Below are 8,055 nucleotides of genomic sequence, written 5' to 3'. Positions count from 1 at the left end.
TTGCCCAGTTGCTGTGGCGAAGGTGAAGCTGCCTTTAATCCAGGGCAGGTAAACCACTTGACTGTGATGCCCTCGAGGATTGGGGCCATGATCGCACTAGTGCTAATCCTCTCCTCAGACCGGACCCCCAGCGTGTCCCTGGACTCCTGCTCTTCCACTGTTCTCTACACAAATCCTCATTACATAAGCCCACTGCAGCCTATTACACCCGTGTCTCCCAACCCACTGTATCCCAGGGAGGTTTTGTCAAGCCCCCTCCCCTGTTGAGTGGTGAACCAATGAAATAGAGGAGGAATGTGTAAATGAAAACAAGGCAAGAGCACCACCATGAGGTCCTCAAACAGACATACCAATTATGCATTTGATTCATATAGCACCTTTACACATACACACACACACACACACACACACACACACACACACACACACACACACACACACACACACACACACACACACACACACACACACACACACACACACACACACACACACACACACACACACACACACACACACACACACACATACACATACACACACACACACACAGGAGGGGCTCATAGTGCAGAATGGAAACCTCTAACTGTGAAGTGAATGAATAATGCTCTATAATACACTGGTATCTTGGTGTTTTAATAGAATTGTCAAATGTTCCTCATCTTCTTTGCCAATTGTAGTGCAAACTAGTTATATATGCAGTTAAAATGATTCCCTGTGTACTCCAGACATTTCTACATTGTGTGTTTAGATTTTGTTTTGCAGTATGACTTTAGACATGATTTGGTCGTCTCAGGGGTTTAACAAATCTGAGGCACATGGGCATAGTGCACTTTTATGAACAACATGATTTCTCAAATTTTCTTATTTACAAAACCAAAAATCGAAAGTGTCATGAAGTTAAGAAGTTGACTTAGTTTACTATAGCTTTAATCTGAGCCATTTTGGAGTGGATAAACCGTAAACAAGAATGGAGATGTAAACAAGTAAACTTAGATTGGCTTTGATGAATTGAAAATGCAGAACGGGAAATGGAGGAGTCAAATCCAATTGGAGTGCAGAAGGTGAAGACCAGCACCAGCATGTGGTGAAGGTTATGGAGGAGTAAACAGGACAAAAAGTGAGACAGCTGCTCAGACAGAGACGAGAGTGTGAACAGAACGAACAGAACATTTGCTGCAGGAGAACAGGGATCTTAAAGGTCAACGCACACTACAAGAGAACATGGCTGATTTAAGCTGCAGTTTGCCTCTCTCTCTGACTTTGGGGATTTTGAAGCCACTGCTCTCCTCATGTGTGTGGTATCACTGTGACTGAGAAGCTCTGTCATATTGTAACAACCAAACATCACCATCCAATAAAACAGAGTGTCAGGGGCAGAGGGAGTGAGATTTAAGATCTCGTAAGATTCTCCTTGTGTGTAGTGTGCACTGTTTGTTTAATATACACCAGTAGATGCTGTGACAAAAGGGAAGCCCAGACACTGACAGATTGGATGTTCGGGAGGACAGGAGCTGAAGAGGAGCCAGCCTCACTGCACCTCACATCTGCAGGTGCCTCAAACTGAAGCTAAAGACAGAGACTCTGAAGCTCCCACACCGCACACTCTATAAGTACATCTGTTTAACTGTACTGTGGTGGTAAACTCAAGTTAAGTTTGAGTTTCAACAATTTGGTATTTGACTACACTCAGTCTCATCTTCCCATGCTTTCACATATATAAATATGTTTTTTTACTTTTCTTATTTACTTTACTTTTTACTTACTATTTTTAGCACTTAGTAAAGACTGTAAATCATTTTCAAATTAAGAATGAAGCATTGGTTAACTAACGTAAAGGGTATATAAAGTACGTCCTGTATAATTAATAATAATTACTCATGTCCTAAGATTTCTAATTCATCATTTAAATAAACATTGTTTACATTGTAAAAATCTCCATGTTCTTTTGTTAACTAATGACATTTAATGTTAGGATATCACTGATCCAACTTTCAGTTGTTGAGGTTCATGTTTTTGAATTTAAGCCTCTACATTGTAGTTGTGACTCTTGCTGTAAAAGATGTTTTATGTACAATTTCAATGCAAATGCTGCTGGTGTGGATTTAGGTCAGTAGGAAGTGGATCAGTATCAAATCTGAAGCATATTTAGGCTCCTAACAACATAAGAAACAGACCCGCAGCAGATCCGGGGCAGATAACCCGGTTCTGAAAGGGATCCAAAATGGGTCCTGAGTGGATCCATGAGAAATGCAGTGGACCCAGACTTATTTTGTCGTACATTGTGACAGCTGCAGATCCAAGTGGACTCACTTGGATCCGCAGCTGTCACAATGTACAAGTGGACTCACTTGTACATTGTACAAGAAGGACTCTCTAAGGTGGAACTCCTTACGGCTCTCCAACTCAGACCTAACACCTTCCTAACCATTCCCAAAAGGGAATCACAGGATCACAGCACGTGTGGGGACATCACATATACAGCAGTCGAGGGGTTGACAATTTGGAATATTAACAGAAGTTGTGTTGCAACAACACCACCTCAAATCTAGTTTGGGGAAATAGAATCTAAGTATAAGGCACAAAGGTAAGCATATCAAACGAGAGAGCCAGGTCCCATCATTTACAGGGTATTCATTTTACAATTTCAAAGGAAACACATCTTTAATTTCAAAAACGATAGCTACAACATTAAAAGTCCTGGATCTAATCACTCAGTCATTCAGTTCATTATAAAACAGTTACCCACATTTCCTAGTGCACAACCCATTGCGACAGAGTTGGTCGCCCGTTCTCCGTGCTGGAGAATGGTGACAGACACGAGACTATAGGCAAAACTAAACAAAATGGGCAAAAAAAATGTATAAGCAAAGCAACAGCAGAGGCGAAGCCAGTACAAGTAAAAACAGACGAGGCAACGTGCTCTGTGCCACTGCTGACCGCTGATGACACATAAAACATGGGGGAGTTATTATAAATCCTATTGCCTAGTGGAACTAAGCCCAAGAAACACATAACATTGGTGGAATAAGGTGAGAGCACGATCCCAGGGTTGACTGTTGGGAATCCGCTTTACACAGCTCACTTTCTGGAGTTTAGGATGAGGGGCGCAGAATGACTTGCACAATCCTTGGCCCAATGTCAACTATACAACCAGATTCATTGTAAGAGAACACATGCTTGGAGTTGACATCATATTTAGAATGCGTTGATCTTATCTGATTGTTGAAGGTGCACCACTGTGCGTAAAGGTTCTGGTACTGCGAGTGCAGTGTGGCTACGAGGGACAGATGTGTAAGAATTTGGAACTTTTATGAATGAAGAGGTTATGGGGCGTTACTTGTTACTGCAAATGGAGGCGCACGGTGATGCGCACTTGGCTCAAGGCCAATGATACGGCCAAGCCCAGGGACTACAGGTGGAAATTAGCACTGATGCTACAACCTGATGTACAATACATCTCTCCTGTTAAGGTTAATGCAAAAATTGTGCGCGGTCCCAGTCTCAAATAAATAAATAAATAAAGTAGAAAAACAATGAAAAACTGGACTATGTGACAATTTGGACATTTTTGTGAATTGACAGGAGCAGTAGACATTCATTACCTGTCTCCAAAGACTAGAGCACACGAGAATGCACTGTGAAGCTCAGCATGTTTCTAGAATGAAGCAGAGCCGGGCTTGTAGTCAGACAGCGGCACTAAAAGGATCAATGATTTAGGAATTTGGATATTTTCATGAATAAGGCCTAAAGGATTGGGATTTTACCTGATCATGGAGGACAGAGCGGCTTACACAGGGACCTAGAAATGTGTGTGAGCAAAAGGGGGAGCAGCAAGAAAGAGAGCACTTATAACGAGGTGGCTTCTCCTCCTGCGCGCACTTAAAGATGTGGACTTTTATGCACTCGTTAACCTGGCATCTCCACCACGCTCTCACTGCAGGGAGGTCAGGCGTATACGGCCTCCTCTCGTGCCAACAGAGCACGCTGTGTATAAAGCTCTCCACACTCTAATGACACAAGAGGCGGCCGCGAGGGAACCACGATCCCAGGGCTCCATATTTTAAAACTGTCATTTGCAAAGACACTCTCTCAGTTAGCAATATTTACAAGTTTGTGTAGCTATTCTACGTGTTACTAGTTCCTCCACTGAAAATGCATCAGATGTTTCCGCCTGCCCTGTGATAACGGGACACTGTTAAGGGGCAACAATGGAGGGACCCAAAAAATGGACTGCAGACCAGGTTCACAAAAATGAAAAAGGAGAATTTATTTTACAATTGGTAGAATGTGAGCAGGAGCAGGGCAGGAGCAGGACAGGAGACAGCAGGGATCATGTGTGTTGGTTGTAAACATTCTGGCAGAGACTCGCAGGTTTCAAGTCGTCAGCTCTTGATTGCTCGCAGGTGAGAAGAATTAGAGGTCCAGGAGACTCCGCCCACACACACACACACAAGAGAGGAAAAGAGGGAGGGGGGCACCAGCCATGACAGGCAGGCTCCTAAAGACCACTGTGTTTATTCTTGTTAGTGGTTGGAACATAACTTTACACATTAAAACTAGTTTGAGAAGACCCACAGTCACTTATCACCAAAATCCACATCTGTGACCAACTAGCAGCCTGCGCACATCCTGTAAAAAAGTGATTAACCTAGTGTGCTAGAAGCTACAGCTAACTAACCTTACAGCACGTCCCCGACTTCCTCGGGACGCGACCAGTAGAGGGCTACATGTTTTTGTGTGGTTATCACATGTACAAGGCTCTACTCCCAGGGAGGGTGGGTGGGATGTTGCACAGCAGCTTTCCTGAGTGACCACACCTATAGTGGAACTGTTAAGTCTGAAGAAAAAAACAATAGAAGAGTATAATACTTACCCAATACCGAGAAAACATGCTCCAGGTCTCCAAGAACAGCTGATAGTCAAGGTCAATTAAAATACAATCAATTCAATCATTTTGTGTCCTTAGGCAAGACACTTCACCCACATTGCCTAGTATGAAAGTGGTGTGTGTGTGAGTGATGGTGGTGGTCGGAGGGACCGATGGCGCTGATTAGCATAGCAGCCGCGCTTCTGTCAGTGTGCCCCAGGGCAGCTGTGGCTACAACAGTAGCTTACCACCACCAGGGTATAGAGTGAATGAATAATGCTGAATAATGCTCTGTAAAGCATCTTTGGGGACAGAAATGTCTGTGAAAAAGCGCTATATAAATAAAAAGTTACTTACTTATTTCCCAGTAGCACACGTATGATTCTAATTTACACATAAGACAGGATAGTTGGCCCTCACAAAGTTAGGGGCGAGGGGTATTGTTCTTCGTCGGTTTCTTTCTTTTTTTTTTCTTTTCCCCCACATTGAATCGCATTTTTGACCCCCTAAACATGGATGAAAAGTCCCCAAACCGGGTCCAGATCGATCGGTTCGGCGAAAAATTCGATAAAATGGGCATCGCAACAATGACCCGAGTGACCCGACTCAACAGCGCCGCCTAGAATTGGAGCCCTATGGGAGTGGGGACAAGCAGAGTTTGTCACAGGGAAACGAAATTCGGAACAATGAGACAAGACAAAGGATGAATTGGAGCATGACCCTATGATGAACAGGAAGTTGGCCATATTGGATCAAACATTCGCCGCCATTTTGACTTGGATGTCTACAAAAAGATTCAAGTCCCCGGGGTTTGGTCCAAATGAGCTCAGATTTGACATGTCACATCTACAGACATGAACTCACAGAAGTTGTCAACTTTTTTTGGGATACTCCTTACGGTTCGCCCGTAGCACGCCGGCGAAAAACGCCTTCATTTCCTGTTTTTTCAGTGACCTGTCACGGCCACAGGCATTGTCCTAGAGAACTCAAATTCAAATCACAATTGTGTGATCCAGGCCTGAAGGTAATGAAATATGAAATCTAATAAAAGTGAACTCTATAGCGCCCCCTAGCATAGACGTGAAACGTCAACATTATCGGATTAGTACCAAATTCGGGGATTAAATTCTATGCATGATGACAAGCAAAAAAGTTTTATTATGGACATGATGCATTTTCCACCATTGGCCAGCAGGGGCGCAAAGACTCCCCTTCAAAAATAGTAAAACATTTATTACAGAAACAGGTTTTGTCCGATCGTGCTGAAATTTGAATCACTAAGTCATGATCACGGCCTGAATATAATACAATATAAAGTATATGAAAAGTGAACTCTATAGCGCCCCCTAGCATAGACATGAAACATCAACATTATCGGATTAGCACCAAATTTGGAAATAAAATTCTATGCATGATTACAAGCAAAAAAGTTTATTACGGATATGGGGTATTTTTCACAGTTGGCCAGCAGGGGCGCAATGACTGCCCTAAAAAATATTTTTAAAATGATTACACACATAGTCTTAGTCCGATTGTGCTGAAATTTGAAACACTAATGCGTGATCTCAGCAGATATAATACACTATAAAATATATGAAATGTGTGCAGTTTTGGTTTTAAGTCTTTGTGTATCCAAATATGATTCAATAAACATTTAAATAGTTTAAAAAGTAAATCCACAAATATTTTCCATATTTACATATAAAATTGTATTTTCAGGGGTAAGTCAGCATTCTTTCTTTTCTGAACTTTGGCTGGTCACTGCTCAGTGGTGCTCAGCACAACTTGTTCATGCACAGATTCTTCATCAGGCACAACTTCTTCAGGCACATCTTCTTCAAGCAGATTCTTGGGGCTCCTTCAGTCTCAAAACAGCTGCAGAGGGGGGATTCGTGGAGAATGAAAGTTCAGTCTTGTCTTTTTTTCTTCCTCTACATCTAATGACAGAGCTTTTGATTTAGAACAGTTCTTATTTAAAGTTGCAATTAAAATAATGAAAGGCTTAATTACCACTTACAAAAAGAAGTTCCAGGACTTCTTGATTTTTTTTCTTTAAGTTTTTGTAGATCCTGCTGTTTTCTAAAAATCTCTTGACATCTTGTGTGACATATGACACTCTCATACTTTTGTAAAAACTCAAAGCTGTAATCAAGAAACAGCTCTGACTTCTCCAGGGCCGTGAGACCAGGATCGTGCATTTGATACTGTAAAACAGAAAAAGGGAAATTAAATTGAGACAACTCACAAACTTTGGTAAAAAATAGGGATTTTAGCCAATACAACTTACATTTAGCAGGACCAACTTCCTTCTCACATCATGTGACAATTTGCCACATGCAGGTGGTAGTTTACTTGGAGTAAATGTCGCCATTCTGATTCTACACATATATAAATACGCATTACATTAAAACATCAAAATCAAAATCACTGAAATCATTGAAATCACTTAAACAATTTAGGCACAGACACAACATACCTTGTACAGGTCTTTCTTCCTTCTTGATTTGTTGGCTCTTAGAGGTCTCTCCTCCTTCTTGTTATCTTGGCTGTTGGAGCCAGTTTATATTTATTTAAGAAGTTATAAATGTGATACATTTTTCTTTATTATAGAATTTTTTTATAGGTCATCCTGATCTCCTCTCCCCTCCCCTTCTCCTGCAATCAGGTATATCTTGCCACCTGTAGGAGCAGGGCGGGGAAGGCAGTGCCCGTGGAGACTGGAGAGGAGAAGATACTATTTTGTGACCACACACACACATTATATCAAAAGGAAAGTCAACCACGGAGAATATTATCATTATTTTTTGTTCTTTAAAATAAATGGATAAACGGATCTGGATCTCCGCGAGTGCTTATTTTTTTACGTGAGTTACAAACCTCCTCAAACAAAAGGGCACAACAAGTCACAAAATAATCCTGAAACTCCAAGGATTCAAAAGAAGAATTCATCGTTATCGCTGTTTGTGGATTGGCGATCGCGGCGACATCAAAGGGCGAAAGCGGCTTGACGCACGCGCCAGTGAGGAGTAAAATCAGCTGATCGATTTGATGAATGAAAGCGCCGCTACGCTCAGCGGCTATCAGGCCAGCGGCTGCACCGCATGGAAGATCCGAAGTTGTTTAAAGACGGATTTACGCAGCGCTTTTCTAAACAAATAAAACGTACTACTGACGCCCTGTGAACG

General features: G+C 42.0%; 1 long non-coding RNA gene across 1 annotated transcript; it reads right to left on the bottom strand.

Annotated features, from left to right (window-relative positions):
- Positions 1–6,957: 6,957 nt before the first annotated feature.
- LOC129408657 (uncharacterized) lies at positions 6,958–7,430 on the bottom strand. Its single transcript, XR_008632055.1, has 3 exons — positions 7,347–7,430; positions 7,158–7,248; positions 6,958–7,074 (listed from the first exon to the last, which is right to left on the bottom strand). It is a non-coding gene; the product is annotated as an uncharacterized LOC129408657 (long non-coding RNA).
- Between the last annotated feature and the right edge of the window lie 625 nt (positions 7,431–8,055).

This window comes from Boleophthalmus pectinirostris, unplaced genomic scaffold (assembly GCF_026225935.1).
Source record: "Boleophthalmus pectinirostris isolate CB_2022bp ecotype Guang Dong unplaced genomic scaffold, ASM2622593v1 HiC_scaffold_17, whole genome shotgun sequence".
In the NCBI taxonomy this organism is placed as follows: domain Eukaryota; kingdom Metazoa; phylum Chordata; class Actinopteri; order Gobiiformes; family Gobiidae; genus Boleophthalmus; species Boleophthalmus pectinirostris.
This window is presented reverse-complemented; position numbering and strand designations above follow the sequence as displayed.